This window comes from Euprymna scolopes, chromosome 6, assembly GCF_053919585.1.
Source record: "Euprymna scolopes isolate OS-2025 chromosome 6, ASM5391958v1, whole genome shotgun sequence".
Taxonomy (NCBI): Eukaryota; Metazoa; Mollusca; class Cephalopoda; order Sepiida; family Sepiolidae; genus Euprymna; species Euprymna scolopes.
The window spans coordinates 110,214,403-110,228,112 of NC_136487.1; the positions used below are offsets into that span (position 1 = coordinate 110,214,403).

The following is a 13,710-nucleotide window of genomic DNA, read 5'->3' on the forward strand; positions in this document are numbered from 1 at the left end:
GACTGCCTCCTGCAGAGGGTAAAAGTCCCTCAATGGGGGTCCTGGATATGACCTTAAACTATATTCAGTGGTGAGGCCCCAGCTTGTGGGCTTTGGGGAGTGTGGAGCCACCCTTTGATTACCATTGCTCCGGAGTGGTAGTACCTGTTAGGGTCCCAACTATGGGTTAAATAGAAACCGACGTGAAAACAACAAAAATATTCTATTAAAAAAAATTCTTCAAAATCTTTGGATTCGGCATTGAATAACCCGAAAAGGGTTGATATGCTGTAAAACAAAAACAACCAACGAACCAATTAGATGAAATTTAAAATCCCCGGATGTTAGTCATCAGAGAACAAACCGTGATGTACCAATTCAATACCAGGTAACGTCAATAGTGGGGCAAATGCCATGTCCCGTATACCTGCACAAAAGCTGAATCAGACAACATGGAAGAAGCGTTGCAAGCTGGAATAGAATCATGATACAACCAAGAAACATCTCCAATCAAAATGGCATACATACAGTGAGAGGCGAACATAGATCACCAATACATGACCTCGTGGATACAATAGAAAAAGTATATCCTGAATATAAGGATCATCTACATCCAAATATTAGAGAGTTCTGGGATATGTGGAGTGACCGATACGCGGCCCAGTCCCTAGTATTCAAGGAAGGGTGCATATTAATTAAAAACAAAAAACTATACCGTGAACTTATTGACCAGCTGCATATTAACCACCAGCATGAGAAGCAATGCCACACAACGATTATTTTGGCCCGGTATGGGTGCACAATTGCGTAATAGATGCAAGTTGTGCAACAAAATTGCACCATCAAACCATAAAGAACCTACACTTGAGTCTGTTCACTCAGACTACTCATTCCCATCAACAATGGCAGATATTTTCAACATAGCTGGACAGAAATATATGATATATGCTGACAGATATTCAGGTTGGACACAGGTATCTTCAATCCATCAAGATGCTAGAGCAACCACAGTATGTAACATTCTATGCAGATACTTTGTGAATTATGGTGTGCCAGAGAAAATTGCTTGTAATAGTGGACCCACATACAACTCCAATGAATGGAAAACATGAGGTATATTTCTGCGAGTGTCATCAGCCTATTACCCACAAAGCAATGGCAGAGCCAAGGCAGCTGTCAAGCACATGAAGTGGATGCTAGCAACAAACATTAGCCGTAATGATTCATGTGACACAGATGAAGTGGCAAAAGCACTTCTACTTCATCGCAACACACCACCATCCGACAAAGGTGCATCACCTGCAGAACTTCTGTTCGCTCGTCCCCTAATCCTAACCCTAACCCAGCAAAATTCTGCCACAAATGGTTGGAACTCGTCATCATCAACAACACCAAACATACTGAAAACGGGCAACAACTCAACCCACTAAGAATCGGGAAACACATGTCAATTCAAAATCAACATGAACACAAACCCCTACCCGGGGACAACACGGGCACAGTTGCTGACACCCTTCCGCACAAACAATACCGCATAGTGGTTGACAGCAGCAGGAGAACCACACTCAGAAACCACCTTTACCTACGCAAAATAAACACAGGTACCTGCAACCTGACCTATGATGACACTCTACCAGAGGGCTTACCAAACAACAAGATGGGCATCCATGCGCCATAATCGCTTATCCTACCCAATTAAGTACACCTGGGAAACCAACACCCTCAAACACAAATAACGCCAACACTATCTTCCACACCTAGAATGGAAATAGAGAATAGACCCCCACAAATGACAGATAATACAGAACAAAGTACTAGAGGCCAGGTCAAAACCTGTCCATAACTCTAGATTTAAGGGCTTTCAACTCGAATAAAAACTAAAATAAATTAAATAATAATAATAATAATAATAATAATAATAATAATAACGTTAACTTAATGCTGAGTTTATATATATATATATATATATATATATATATATATATATATATATATAGTCAGGTCATGTCATATGCTACTGGTACCATGTAACCCAGTACTACCTGCCTCATGGTCGGGTCAACAGCAACTAAACTGGTTCCCCCACCAGACTTGTTTGGTGAGGAGGGCGGCTAGTCTCCCTGAAGGATTAAAAACAAGACCTTTCAAAGGGCGAATAAACCCTTTTTCGGGGTCAACGGCCAACTAGCACCATGTGTTTGTGTGTATGTATGTGTGTGCTGGGGTGGAAAGGGATCCCGTAAGCCGTGGTGAAGGCAACCTTCTAGGAGAAGCAAATCTCTGATTTAAAAAAACCATAAAGCGGGAGACCAGTACTCACATTAAGCTGGTCTGCAGTTTAACTTGTTGCTGGCTATCTTGCTCTTGCTTGTTGCTGGATGTCAACATTTTGAACCGAGAGAGAGACTTAGCTGTCGTACAAAGCTAAGGCTCTGTAACATCATCTGTGTATAGATACTCCCCCAGTATTTGTCTATAAAAATGGTCCTGTGGGGATGGAAGTATTTTTGGGTTCATGGACTTTAAGTGTCTGAGGGAGTGGCACTCGTCTGACAAGACGTTGCAATCATCATATATATCTATATCTATATATCTATAAAAGTGAACGTGTCTGTCTGTCTGTCTGTCTGTGTGTCTGTGTACATTTCTCTACGCAATAACTCTAAATTTTTAGTCTACAGACTCGAAATTTGATATACAGGGTACTGAGATTTGGGAAAACCTATGCGATCGATTTTCGGCCAAAAATTTGACTATTAAGGGGTCAAAGTTCAACGATTTGACATTTGAGAACTCTACCAAACTCCTCCGCCAATTTTGGTTCTAAACACTTGAAATTTTAGATATAGATTCTTTGGACATGGATCTAACTTAATAACTTAATAAAGCCCAAAACAATAAATATTAAGGGGTCATAATAGGGGTCAAAGTTAAAAAAAATTTGACCTCTGCGGTCTCTACCAAATTACTCAGACAATGTTTGGTCTAAACATTTGAAATTTTACATAAAGTGTATTAATCGGTTTGTGTCGAAAATTTTTAGTTACCAATATATAAATGTATGTATGTATGTTTGCATGTCTGCCTAAAACTTTTGACTGAGACGACAGATTTTTACAAGATCAGTATCGTTTTGAACTTTGACCTTTCAGACTACAAATATCGAAAAATTGGCTAAAAACATTAATATCTTCACCTAAAACTGGGCACTTTTCTACGGGGGGGGGGCGCTTTTTTGGCCAATAGTTTTAAAAATCATCCTCTCCCTTCGATTGTTTAGCCTTAATTATAACCTACGTCACTTCCGGTTTGGCGGTGGCCGTAACAGCAAAGACGTCAGGTTTTTTCCCGTTTTTTTCCTCCTTCGTGGTACGGGTTCGAGCCTTCCTACCTACTACCACTTTTTTTTTTTCTCAACACACACATCCAAACACCCGGGCAACGCCGGGCTGAAATGCTAGTATATATATATATATATATATATATATATATATATATATATATATATATAAAACAGACACATATTTTTCTTTTAGTATTATTAGTTTCTGACAAGCGAAAGTAATATCGAAGCATTTAGGCTGATGATCAGACTTGAATTAAAGTTTAAAGTAAAAAGCCAAGTATTATGGCTCAGTTGTGTCCCCCACTCGCCTCAGTCGATTTTTGCTACTTCAGTTAAGTAACCGAAATTATAATAAGAATTTTCACAAACATTGTACTGTTTGTTTGTACAGCTTACAATATAAGTTAAGGGTTTTTTGCCCGTGGAACACATTACCGCGGAAGTGCTTCCTTGTTGATTACAACCAGGTTGTGTTAAATTCGCATGTCAACAAATTCTCTGTCTTATACCGTTTAATAAGCAATCAAACGCAGTTAATACAATTGATTAATGACTTCGATAGTGGTCCTCATTTTTCGGCTGATAATTATTCCGTTTCACTTTCGGTTTATCATCGACTGGCTTTTGTCCTTGATACGTGATGACCCAATATTAAAAAAAAAAAAAAGAAAACAAAAAAGATAAAAAATAAGACCTACAGAAGCAACTGATAATGAAGCCGCGCAGCAGATCAAATCAATTTGCCGATAAAAAAAACAAAAACGAATCCATTTAAATGTAGCGCTTACTCATTTTGTACTTTTTAAATTAACAACGCCCCGCCCACCATCACCGAAACAAACAACAAACACGAAATTATTTGTAAGTGTCAGTTAGTACGTTTTTATTAAACGACTTTATTTTTAGAAACATTTGACTAGAACAAAATGTGGTAACTCGTGACGAATAACAATTTTTTAAACAAACAAAATACTTGAGATACTGTCAATTGTCTATAAAATACTTAAGATATTGTCAATTCTCTATAAGTAAAGACAACTCTCTTTAAAATACTCAACATAAAGTTGCCGCAGGAAGAGTAGTGTAATGTCTTAGGTGTATCAGAATTTTTTGGGAATTTTTGACACCCCTAACACAAAACTGCGAAATAAAATATAAAAAAAACTCGTAATTTCTCTTTTTAAAGTGGATTGTTTATTTTCTTTATGGAATATACGTCCAAAATAAACTATTAAAGTTGCATAAAAAATAATAGAAATATTATTTAAAAAAAAAAACAGTGTTTACAAAATGCCGGCGCGCTTCCATGTAGCCATTTTTTTTACGTAATGAAATCAATTGAATTTTACGAGTTAAATATTTTTCAATTTTTAAACTTTAAAATCCTATCAAAATGTTTCTATTGGTTCAATTTATACGATATTTTCAAGGTCAATGTGAAATTTTATGCTCTTTCCAATAATCCGAATATAATATTTTAGACAAACTTTTTTTTACCCCCCTCCCCATTTTGAAATGTCCATTAAAATTTAAATAATTAATTTACTCACCAAAGTTTTATGTATCACAAATTGAAGATAAAAGATCAATAAATAAAATATTTTAATTTAAAACAAAGAAAAAAAAAAAGGTGGCTTTTGGAAATTTGGAAGTCCAAAGTGTAAAACCCTTTTTTTTTTTTAATCACATTGATTTTTTTTTAAGTGAAAGCTCATATTATGCTTAGATTGTCAAATAGATATCGGTCGCTGACGACAATATTTTCTATTTCATTCAATGTTTTCTTTTTTTAGATATTAAAAAAAATTCACTCGATTAAAGAAGAAATAAAATATATTAATTTTCTGTTGTCAAAGGGCCATTTCTACCTATTTATTCACTTTTGCCATTTTTTTTCCAATGCCATTTTTACCGGTGCCATTTTTACCGAGTACGGTAAATATGGAAATATGGTATGGTGAATATGTTAAAATAAATGGGGTTCTTATTTAGAATTCAACTTAATAAAACAAGAATGCAAAAAAAAAAAAATGATTTATATACTCGTCACAGGATGAGGATATCATATTCCAAAAAGCACGTAAAAATTTTCGTAGGAAAACCCCCTACTTGATCAATTTACGATATAACATTTCCGTTCCGTGACGGGTATGTACATTATAAAGATTTATCTGTATTCTCTCTGTTCAAAAAAATTAATTAAATTAATTCCTACAACTTATGTTAATAAGTCGTAAAAATACAGGTCATTCAAATTGCAAGAATCAATGGCACAGGAAAATAAATGTTGCAAGTATAAACAAATATACAAAACAATAAATATTAAGTGGGCCATAAACCCAACACGCCGAAGTTTTAAAATATATGTATAGCAAGCTTTGAAGCTTGTGACGTTGTCTATTTATAATAATTCAGGATAACAGTTAAATAGAGTTGTCGAAACCCACAATTTTTAGTAAGTAGTTTATCTTGAAAAAAAAATATATAGTGTTTGGTCCGGGACAGACTAAAAAGAAAGTTAATGCCTGGCCAGGAAAGAAAGACGTTGATTGCTGTGCTTGATTCATGGCCAGTTACGTTGAAAGACTGCACAGTGGGAGGTAGTATCCAGCAAGGTCATTATACCATCACTGTGAACAATGGATTGAAGTAATCGGAATATAAGTAGGATCAGACGCGCCAGTGATAGTCAAACACAGTAGCTGGAAACATCAATAAGAACACTTGTACAAGTCGATGGCTACGATAAAACAGCACTAGTCAGGTATCCTATTGTTAGAGAGAAAAATAAATCGAGTCACCAATTTAATATGATGCGTATCTGAAATGAACCGATATTTTAAGAAATGAATTCGGAAGTTACTCGGGAGTAAGAAACATATGCAGATACCGCCTCATCTTCCATGATTATGGGCCCTGATTATATATTCAGATAAGCTCGTGAAAAATATTAACCGGAAATAAAACTGATTGTGATTAATTATTAGATCATTATAAGGTAACCTGGAACAGATATCGCTTTTGAATCTTGATGCTGTGTCACCGAAACAAATTTCTCTTTTCACTGTTTGTTCATTTAATGTTTAAACAAGAGAATTAATGAAAAACTACCCAAGAATTAAATGTAAAAGGACATGGTCGATTTTTGACAACATAAAGTTTTTTTTGCTAAAGAGTGACGATAGGTTACAACATACGTTCTTAATAAGACGTATGAAAAATTATTCGACCAGTATGTTGTCTTGGGTCTCATTGTGAGACGCCCTTTTCTTTTTGAAATCGCTCAGTGAAACCATTGGATCAAAGATGGTACGTTGTTGTTGCATATGCTTGGTGCCTAATAGAAAATTGAACACACTGAAAAGCTTTATCATGAAGTGAGTGTCTCTGTTAGTAAATGACTATTCACTTTTTTTTGAAGGATAGTGGTGCTTTGTACGTTTAGTCAGTGTCCGGAATGCATATTTTATATTACATCAATTAGAACAAATACAAGACAAAGATGATATGATTGAAATATCAGAATTATTAAAGATAATCTTGAACGGGTCTGTTCCAAGATAGAATGCATGCATAATGACACATGCATGTTATAAAGAACAGTTTGTGTGTAAAATGTTGAAAGAATTCATTTGACATACAATTTTCTGTTTTTGTGTGAGTTGCCAAAAATATGAAACTCTATTATGGTGTTGTAATAGACACTCTTCCTTTCTTTATTTACCATCTCTTTGGTCTTTCCTCCCCTTATTTCTATCTTCCACCCCTTTTTTCCTCCTATCTAACGTGCTATCTCCACTATTTTAGAAGAGTTTTTTTTTAATATATATATATATATATATATATATATATATATATATATATATATATATATATATATATATATATATATATAAAAGCGGTCCCTCAGTCTTTGACAGACTATGGTTACCCACGAAGGGGTGTCTGCGTGTGAAAGTCTTATTGGCAGGAGGTACACAATCTCCAACCACACCTCTCCTGAGTCGATATTGTTAAATACCAGTGGCAAGTGAAGTTTACAAGATGACTAGAAACAAATGCCGAGATAAGCAGAGAGCATATACAGCACCTAGAATTTTCAAATGGTCACCCATCTGGTACTAACCAGGCTCAACGTTGCTTAACTTTGGTGATCTGACGAGAACCAGTGTGTCAACGCGAATATGCCGTACATATATATATTCGATTCAAAAATCTGTAATAATAATAATGATAATAATAATGATAATAATAAGAGACGAAACGATAAGCCACATAATAAGTGAATGTAGCAAACTAGCCCCAAAAGAATATGAGAATAAACTAGATCAAGTGGGGAAGGCAGGTCATTGGGAATTATGCAAACAACTCCATCTTGAACACTCAGACAAATGGTACAAGCACAAACCGGCAGCAGCATTTGAGAACAGAAATCACAAAATCCTATGGGACATGGATGTACAAACAGATAAACTCATCCAAGCTACAAGACTGAATGTCATAATAGCTAACAAGAAAGAAAAAGGAGATTCAGAATTCCTATCCGTCGCGGTTACCACCTGACGAAGGCCAGAGGAATAGTTGGCAGAAACACTGTGAAAACAACTAAGAAAAGATGAGGATAATAGTCCACAATAAATAAGAATTAAGAAAGAAAACTCCTGCCAGATCATAGATTTTGTAGTTCCAACATCACAGGGTGAACATTAAATAAACAGAAAAGCAAAGCAAATATATGGAACTGGTTAGAAAGCTTAAAGGAATAAGAAAGTCAATATAAAACCAATATACCGAGCGCAAAGTCAATATAAAACCAATATATAAGAGCGCTAGGAACAATCTCGAAAACTTTTTTTTTTTTTTACATGGTAGTCACCACTTATCAAGGGTTGGAGCCACTCGGAGATAAGGGTTATTGCGTCAGTGGGATAATATCGCGGTATTAGATTTGGTAAAGTGTCTTACTTAAGGGGGCGATTTATCAGGAATTTGTTTATGCTGGACTTGAAGACATCCAAGTTGTAGTCAGGTGGGAAACAGGCAAATGGAAGAGAATTCCACAAGCGTGCACTTCTAAGAAAGAAGTTTTGTTCATGGAATCTACATTTTGATTTAGGCACAGATAAAGAGTGTGGAAAATTATTGACAGTGGTTTCAGCTAGACGGGTGTTTTTGTGAAAGATTGGCAAGGGGAACCAGAGATTGGAGTTCAGACGAGCACTTGCCATGGAAATAACGATAAAACAAAGAGAGGCTTGCAACATCCCTTCTGTGGGAGAGAGGTTGCAAGGCAGAGAAAAGGGCATCCCTCACTTAGGCACAAAATAAGGCAGGATAGGCTGTTTTTAGCAGCTCCTGCCCAGATTTGGCAACAGTACTCCATCCTTGGACGTACTTGGCTTTTATACAGATAGAGAATTGCATCACCAGTGAGATATCTTCTGGTGGTAGAAGGATCCTACCATCTTTCTAGCGACCTTGGCAACAGACGATGTATGTGTTCTATTTCAGATCAGGAGTAAAGGTCAATCCCAGAAGCTTGTCAAAACATGGAGCCTCCTCAAGACGAAAGCCATTCATTTCAATTGATGCCAGATGGGCATCAGAGCGTTGATGATGTAAAGATAAAAGCTTGGTCTTAGATGCATTAAGAGTAACCAGCCACCTCTTCCTCCACTGTACCATGCGCTCGAGATCAGAAGAAAGAGAATCAGAGAGAACTTTGTTATTTACAGCCTTTGATGTGTTGCCATAGATGGTCGTGTCATCAGCATAAATGTCAACGAATGATTTAAGTATGTGTTTTGAGAGATCATTGATGTAGATCAGGAAAAGAGTTGGGCCCAGGATAGACCCCTGAAGGACTCCAGCATTAATACTGTGTGCCCCTGATTTCTGCCCATCAACCACTACTCTTATGAGAAAAATGATTTAATAATTGAGAAAACATTTCCAGTAGCTGGAAATCTTGTGAAGTAGGCCCTTATGCCATACCTTATCGAAGGCCTTTATGTCAAGAGCAATTACCCTAGAAACGAAGTCTTTGTTGAGAGATTCACTAATCCTATGAGATATAACCGTTAACACATCTGCTGTAGATCTAGCAGAACGGAAACTATATTGCATGTCACTAAGAATGTTATTTCTGCTGAGGTGGTTGACTACTTCTTTATTTAATATGGATTCCAGCAACTTACTCATGACACACAGGAGACTTATTGGTCTGTACTGAGAGGGAGATGACTCTCGTGTCACCTGGATTTTTAAATACAGGGCATACTGATGAGGTTTTCCAGGGTGTTGGGAAGCACTTCCCCTTAAGGCAACGCTTAAACAATTTTGTATGTATGGGGCAAGTTCTGGTTGAAGCTTTTTCAACACTATAATTGGAATGCCGTTACTTTACTGGAATTAAGGTTCTTGATTAGCTTGGAGACATCACACACAGATATTTGTATGTTGCATAGCGTATTGTCTGTTATAGGAGGAAATACGGGGAGTTGATAGCCTGTGTTGTATAGGGTAGAATTAGCTGCAAAGTTCTTGGCAAATAGTTTGGCCTTTCTGATGCTGACGAGATGACATCAGGTCAATTGATGATGGTTGGGATAGAACACACGCTTCTGTTTAGGACCCTGTTTGCTATTTGCCAAAACTGGTGGGAATCAAGCCGCTGCTCAGCTACTCAGTTTTCATGTGTAAACAAATGAATAATCTAAGTTAAGGGTTTGAAATAAAAATAATTTCTTTTATTTGAAAAATAAAACTTTTTAACAAATAAACAGAAAACAGAACTTTTCAATTTTATTTCAAATTTCAATAAAACATGGTACTTATGCAGATTTTGAACGTCCGGTTCAAAATCCAAGCATCAAATAAAGAAATCAGTGCCTTTTCGTTTTCGTTTCAAGAACCATTGTTTCATTTTGTGTGGTCGCCTTTTGGGTCTATAGCTAAGCAATATCTAATATAAGTACAAACACGATTTAACATGTACATTTAACTCCAACTTGTGACGATATCAAATCCAAGTAAACAAATAAAAAAAAAAGGAAAAATCCCGAACCTTTAATCAATGAAGAAAAACAAATTCCAGAAAAAAAAAATCACATTGGGAAAAAATTGAAATTAAAGGTTTAAAAAAATGCCCAGATGCTTTTTTTTTTAAATTTGAATTCTTATAAAAACATTTTATGGTAAGTATTTGTTGACATGACCACGTTGTAGTCTATAGGGAAGCAGTCCCATGGTTATGTTTCATGGATTGGAAATTCTTTGAAATAGGATTTGTTCATGCAAATTTCGTTTGATGCTTGTTACACTAAAAAACACGGAAATGTTCGTCGCAGATGTCGTAGAAATGATGAGTTTTTGTGAAATTCTTATAATGACTCAATGGTTAGAACTCAATCGAACGTTGTTCACGGAAACAGCGAAAGTGCAGAGAAACACTAGCATCGTCTCTTTCAGAAAAAGGGATTGTAATGAACAGAAGATTGCGAAGGCGATAGGTTATGGATTCAAAATTTATTCCCGGCTAGGCACAAAATTTATCTCAACTTACCTTCAATGGATCGGTTAAAGCGTTTCAGAATTATTTAACCTAAAAAAGGGTTGATATATGATAAAACAGAGAAACCAGTAAAAACCTTTTATAATAAGCACTTGTTCAACCTTGAATAGTATGTATGCTGTTTTTTTTTTCTTTCTCACGAGACAAAATTATTCTATTTCTCTGCTCCCTCTCTTGGACAGGTAGTAAGAAAATGTTCATACACGAACAAGAGGACGACAAATATTTATTTAATTTTAACTATGGATCTGCAATTTTCCCCAACTAAGAGTCAATTCTCTCTATCTTCAGAGGAATAATGCTATTACATGATTTTTGCTGCTTTGTTATTGATCACCGTACTTGTAAACTTGTAAACTTGTAAACTTGTAAACTTGTAAAATTGGATTGAGAAGACGGAGGAAAATGATAACGCAACAAGATGACAATTATTATTTTATTGCGGTCAGAATTATATGATTATGGATGCGTTTCGCGATAAGAAAAACGAATTCTTATAGGAAATTTAACAGTGGGTGTTCATGAAGTTTACGTATGCAAGAGAAACTGACTAATGGTAGGTTGGGTTGGATAGAACCCTACTTGTGTGTGTAGAAAATTGACCCCAGTGAGAAGTTGAAGAAGACTAGATCCTGTTTCTTGAATTCGGCGTGTACAGAAAATTGATCTCGGTAAGAGGTTGGAGGAGTGAAACTCGACTTCTGAGATTACGTGTGTGGGGAAAATTGAGACATCTGCTTATGTGGTTGCTGCTGTCCTGGCAAGAGATGCACTATCGACTGCTCTCTGTCGAGGCTGATGTCGTTCTCTCGTCTGTCAATGTTTATCATCGCTCTGTTTATATATATATATATATATATATATATATATATATATATATATATATATATATATATATATATATATATATATATATATATATATCGCTCTGTTTATATATATATATATATATCGCTCTGTTTATATATATATCGCTCTGTTTATATATATATATATATATATATATATATATATATATATATATATATATATATATATATATATATATATATATATATACTCCCTTCCATCACCACACCTCTCTCCAAAACCCCTACTGCTCACATTCACAAATGCGACAAAGGGTTAATTTAATGCGGGGAAACTCAGCCCCTTAACAACGGACATCATATTTTTTATTTATTTATTTATTTATTTTGCCATTTATATATTTTTTCTGCATTACTTCCATTGTGTAAGGTTCCAGAGGGGATGGGATCAAATAAGTGCACAGATATTGCACTTTGATCTGAGTGGAGATTGTTGCGACTTAATGGATTAAATGAGACAATAAATTTTATATTTCTAGCTTTTACTGCCATTTGAGAAAACGTAATTTAACAAACAAAAAACATTTAAAATTATAAATTATATTTGGTTGAAAAAAAAATGTGTGCTTTTTTGTGGCGTCATTCACTTTCCACGGTTATATTCACTTTTGTTGTAATGAATGACGTCACAGAACGATGACGTCATCCACCCTGCACGAGAACAAGTTAACAAGATCTGTCGTTTTAGTGCATAAATAAATGATTTCATTTACCTTCATTCCAAGTAACATTGCAATATCTAAGAATCCGAAGAATCTTATTTTTCTTTTAAATTTTCCCAATGTCCGTAGAATTTAGAAACAACATATTTTTGGTGCGAGTCATTATTATGTCATGTGCTAAGTGTCGGAACCTGTCCAGGCGCGTGATTCCAAAAATCGACCTATTGCGCAGCAAGAGCTTTTACCTGGAAACATAATGACAAAATGGCAATTGCACTGGTGAAATTCTGTCAACGATTGTTGCTTTTTATGCTCTGAACTTTTGATACGAGTATTCAAATTCTAGATGCATGTTTCCTTTAAAGCTTTATGTCCCAGAAAAATAAATAAATTTCCAAAGCGTAAACCACACCCGAATATCTTATAAAAACAAATGTAATCTTGAATCTCTTTTCAATATCATTCATTTTCCTTGGTCCGATGAAGTGGTCTCTTTAGATAGGGACTCCACTGGAACATGTATGCACATAAGTAACCAATAATGTTTGTTTATTAAAAATACTATATGCCAGCTCTGTTCTTCCATTGAGATGTTTTTAATAATCACACGGATTTTATTGAATTTACTTCTAGGAAACCAATCTTTACAACCAATATATATATATATATATATATATATATATATATATATATATATATATATATATATATATATATATATATATATATATATATTATGCGTAGATCATCGTATAACGATTTGATCACTGTCTGTCTGACGTAATGAACATTTAAATAAAAATGTTTAAAATTCAACGCTATTTCGCACGGTTAATAGTAGCCGAATGGATACGGCCTCCGCTAATCGAGCCAGAGATGTCTCGTGTCGCGGGGTTCGAATCGTTCGACTGGTAGTAATCGTGACACCCTGCACTGAAGAATCCCGAAAGGATGAAACACTAGTGTCTGTAGGTATTTAATTATTATAGTAAAAAAATAATTATATATATATATATATATATATATATATATATACAGAAAGTTTAGATGAAATAAGTCATCGGTACCGTCAGTTTCAAACCTAATAAAAGAGGACCCCTTTAGATACCCATATCAAGCTCTCTTCAGCCGATACTTAGAGATGAATATCTCATTTAAACTTCTTGTAAATAAAACATAATAATATGCTCTTATTTTGGGAAATTTTCCTTATAATAGAGCACTCTTCTGCTGGTATCCTTTTTTGTCCAGAAAAAATATAACTAAGTATATATATATATA

The 13,710-nt window shown here is 35.1% G+C and overlaps 1 pseudogene; it reads right to left on the minus strand.

Moving 5' to 3' along the window:
- Nucleotides 1-7,403: 7,403 nt before the first annotated feature.
- On the minus strand, nt 7,404-7,520 carry LOC145278624 (5S ribosomal RNA; annotated as a pseudogene).
- Between the last annotated feature and the right edge of the window lie 6,190 nt (nt 7,521-13,710).